Source organism: Jaculus jaculus, chromosome 17 (genome assembly GCF_020740685.1).
Source record: "Jaculus jaculus isolate mJacJac1 chromosome 17, mJacJac1.mat.Y.cur, whole genome shotgun sequence".
NCBI lineage: Eukaryota > Metazoa > Chordata > Mammalia > Rodentia > Dipodidae > Jaculus > Jaculus jaculus.
This window is the reverse complement of record NC_059118.1, coordinates 20,660,784-20,665,522: the sequence shown is the minus strand read 5'-3', so window position 1 is coordinate 20,665,522 and position 4,739 is coordinate 20,660,784. Positions and strand designations below refer to the sequence as shown.

The 4,739-nt window shown below is 48.9% G+C and overlaps 1 pseudogene; it reads right to left on the bottom strand.

Annotated features, from left to right (window-relative positions):
• Positions 1 to 529: 529 nt before the first annotated feature.
• Positions 530 to 681, bottom strand: LOC123455701 (annotated as a pseudogene).
• Between the last annotated feature and the right edge of the window lie 4,058 nt (positions 682 to 4,739).

Sequence of the window (4,739 nt, the reverse complement as noted above, 5' to 3'; positions counted from 1 at the left end):
CCGGCTGACCTGGAACTCACTATGTAGTCTCAAGGTGGCTTCAAGCTTATGGCAATCCTCCTACCTCTGCTCCCAAATGCTGGCATTAAAGGCATGTGCCACCACGCCTGGCTGGTTTCTTTTCTCCTAGTCTTTTTGTTTTTTCTCTTTTTTTTAATTTTTTATTTATTTATTTGAGAGCAACAGACACAGAGAGAAAGACAGATAGAGGGAGAGAGAGAGAATGGGTGCGCCAGGGCTTCCAGCCTCTGCAAACAAACTCCAGACGCGTGCGCCCCCTCGTGCATCTGGCTAACGTGGGACCTGGGGAACCGAACCTCGAACAGCGGTCCTTAGGCTTCACAGGCAAGCGCTTAACCGCTAAGCCATCTCTCCAGCCCTATTTTTTTCTTTCTAATTATTGTCTTCACTCTCAAAGACACTGCTATGAGTAAATTCCATAAACATCAGCCATATACAGACAGCCCCTTGCCACTGGGCATATCCATAAGATTTGCTCTGTGCTTCCTGATGGATTTCATTTATTGTCTAACTTTTTTTTTTCACTACCACAAATTATGCAGTCAAGTTTCCCACATTTGGGGAAATTGCAGGGATCAGCATATCCGGAGTGCAATGGATAAACATCACCCTGGGAAAACCACCTTCGTGACCATGGATTCTCCCCTGCCAGGTAAGTATTGTCTAACTGTTTTAAAATATTTGTATTTGGCCGGGCGTGGTGGTGCACGCCTTTAATCCCAGCACTGGGAGGCAGAGGTAGGAGGATTGCTGTGAGTTCAAGGCCACGCTGAGACTCCAAAGTGAATTCCAGGTCAGCCTGGGCTAGAGTGAGACCCTACCTCAAAAAACCAAAAATGAAAAAAAATAATAAAATAAAATATTTAATTTGTACTTATTTATTTGAGATAATGTGATACAGAAATAGGAAGGGAGAGAGAGAGAGAGAAAGAGAATGGGAATGCCAGGGCCTCCAGCCACTGCAAACCAACTCCAGATGTGTGCACCCCTTTGTGCATCTGGCTTACATGGTCTTGGGGAGTCAAACCTGGGTCCTTTGGTCCTTTTTAAAAAAAAAAAAAAAAGAATCCTATTTTCACACAATTGAGAATTCAGTTGATGTCCATATAAAGAGGTGACAAAGGCCATTACTTGGGGTGGAGAAGGGAGATAGAAATATCCTGAAACTACACCCATGGAGTGGACCTAGGCCGCTCCACATGCTCACCGTGCCTGCACCCAAGTCACGGGCCTGTGCAGGGCAAATGTGTGGAGCAACGTGCCAAGAGGAGCGCTTCTCTGGTTTGCCAAAAAAAAAAAGGTGGGAGAGCTGCCACCACTATGGAACCCATGAGTCACAGCCCGGGAGCAACATGTCCCCAGGACCCCTTCCTGACTCCAGCTGAGAATTGTTTGCTTCTGTGGAGATGAGAGAATTCCAGCCATGTCTGCAGCTGACTTCCCTACCAGCCCTGTAAAGGGAATCTGAGAGGTCATCACATGGAGAGAGAAAAAGTACAGAGAGGAAGTTGAGAGCAAGGGACTCTGGGACTAGATAGTTCTGGGCTCGCATCCTAGCCTGCCTTGTATTGACTACGAGACTGTTGCAGTCCGGTTCGCATTGTTGGTAGAACTCACCCAACCAAGAGCAGCTTGTGAGAAAAAGAAGTTTATTTTGGCTCACAGGCTCGAGGGGAAGCTCCACGATGGCAGGGGAAAATGATGGCATGAGCAGAGGGTGGACATCACCCCCTGGCCAACATAAGGTAGACAATAACAACAGGGGAGTGTGCCAAACACTGGCAAGGGGACACTGGCTATAACACCCATAAGCCTGCCTCCAACAATACACTGCCTCCAGGAAGTGTTAATTCCCAAATCTCCATCAGCTGGGAACCCAGCATTCAGAACACCTAAGTTTACAGGGGACACCTGAATCAAACCACCACCTTGGGCCAGTTAATCTATCTGTTCCTCCATTTTCTCATCTCTAAAGTGAGGAGAGTAACAGTGCCAATCTGTTCAGTTTGCTGTGATGTTGGAAGGAGTTATCATAGGCGAAGCATGAGCACCGGGCAGCGTGGAGTAGAGACATCCCCAGAGCAAGCTGGCCATCTAGACCAGTGGGAGTAATGAGATCTGGGTCCAAGTGAGAGACCTTGTCTCAATAAATAAGGTGGACAGGGGCTGGAGACATGGCTTAGCAGTTAAGGCACTTGCTTGCGAAGCCAAAGGACCCGGGTTCAGTTCCCCGGGACCCTTGTAAGCCAGATACAGAAAGTGGAGCATGTGTCTAGAGTTCATTTGCAGTGGCTGGAGGCCCTGGAACGCACATTATCTCGCTTTCTGTCTCTCTCTCTCTCTCTCTCTCTCTCTCAATAAATAAATAGAAATAGAAATAGAAAATAAGGTGAGCCGGGCATGGTGGCACACACCTTTAATCCCAGCACTTGGGAGGTAGAAGTAGGAGGATCACCCTGAGACAACATAGTGAATTCCAGGTCAGCCTAGGCTACAGTGAGCCCCTACCTTGAAAAACCAAAACATAAAAATAAAAATAAAAATAAGGTGGACGGGTCAGACATGGTGGCACACACCTTTAATCCCAGCACTCAGGAGGCTGAGGTAAGAGTATCACTGTGAATTGGAGACCAGCCCAGGGCTACAGAGTGGGTTCCAGGTCAGCCTGGGCTAGAGTGAGACCTTACAAACAAATAAATATGTGGATGGGCTGGAGAGGGGGTTCAGCGGTTGAGTGCTCTTCCTGTACAAGCATGAGGGCCTGCTCAAGTGTGACCCCCAGAACATGACACAGAAACAGCCGAGTGTGGCCACGTACATATGTAAGCCCAGAGCAGAGGCCAGAGAACTGCCAAGGGGACCCATGACTCTGGCAGAGCATGGTGGCTCATGCCTTTAATCCCAGCACTGGGGAGGCTGAGGTAGGAGGTTTGCCATGAGTTCAAGGCCAGCCTGTGCTACAGAGTGAGTTCCAGCCTGGGCTAGAATAAGACTGTTGCAGTCAGGCTCACATCGCTGGTAGAAATCACCCAACCGAGAGCAGGTTGTGGGGAAAAGAGGTTTATTTTGGCTTACAGGCTCCAAGGGAAGCTCCACGATGACAGGAGAAAACGATGGCATGAGCAGAGGGTGGACATCACCCCGTGGCCCACATAAGGTGGACAACAGCAACAGGAGAGTGTGCCAAACACTGACATGGGGAAACTGGCTATAATATCCATAAGCCCACCCCCAAAAATACCCCGCCTCCAGTAGGTTTTAATTCCCAAATTACTATCAGCTGATAACCTAGCATTCAGAACACCTAAGTTTATGGGGGATACCTGAATCAAACCACCACAAAGTCCCTACCTCAAAAGAATAAAAAAAGAGTTCAGATCAAGTAAGAACAGGCAGAAAAGCAAAGGAGCAAGACACTTCCCCTCCCCCACCATTGCAGGTAAGCATACCCCAACCTCCAGCACGCAGGCCACTAGATGGGCACAAACATGTGCATACACTACACACACACACACACACACACACACACACACACACACACAAATATAATCAATACCAAGGAAAGCACCCAACATCAACCTCTGACCTCCACACACATATACACGTACACATGTGAACATGCATACACACACATGCAAAGAGAGAGAGAAGTATCCTTGCTTTGTTGTCTTTTTTAATATTTTATTTATTTGAGAGAGGAAGAGGCCAACAGTGAGAGAGAGAGAGAGAATGGGCACGCCAGGGCCTCCAGCCACTGCAAACAAACACCAGACAGGTGCGCCCCCTTGTGCATCTGGCTTACGTGGGACCTGGGGAATTGAACCGGGAACCTTTGACTTTGCAGGCGAACGCCTTAACCGCTAAGCCATCTCTCCAGCCCCTTGTTTGCTTTGTTCTTTTAAAGCCTGTTTCTTCCCATGGTTGGGAGTGGGGAGATGAGGTGGGTGCCACAAAGAACAAAAGGAGGAAGGGAGGGAAGAAGAAAGGAAGGAAGGAAGGAAGGAAGGAAGGAAGGAAGGAAGGAAGGAAGGAAGGAAGGAAGGAAGGAAGGAAGGAAGGAAGGAAGGATGGATGGAAGAAAGGAAGGAACAAGCAAACTCCTGCCCAACAGGTGGAAATGAAGTGTGAACTGGCAGTGTGACCAGCCAGCAGCTGAGCATTGCTGATCTGCCAGGCACAGGCCACAGTAGAATTTTCTTGGCAGGTCTTTCCTGCAACCAAAAGATAAAGACTGAGCTTCCCAGTGAATTCCAGCCTCTGGCCCAGGCCTCTGAACACAGAGCCATCAACCTTCCTGCAAAGCTCATTCAAAAGCAGGGATGAAAGAGCTGAACGCCAGAAGAAAAAGCGAAAAGCTCTCTTTACCTGCTTAGGACCTGGGCCACAATTCAGGCAGCGGGGCAGTGGCAGCCCAGGGACATGGATCCAGACTGCCCTCTGCTGCCCACGTTGTGCATAGCCAGGGCTGAAGCGTTTTGGGCTCAGAAAAAGACGGCCTCTGCTGCAGCAAAGCCTTGGATGTAAGAATGTGTAGACAATCGACTGATCTGGAGGATGGTCTCAGGAATGCCAGAAGCAACTGAAGAGGATGAGACAGGAAGGAGAAAAGCCCTGTGATGGACTCCGCAGGGCTGACTTTGATCCCACAGCTACCCGTAGCACCAAAAGCAATGTTCCCTAGAGGCCGAGATGTGAGGCACAGATGTCTAATCTGCGCA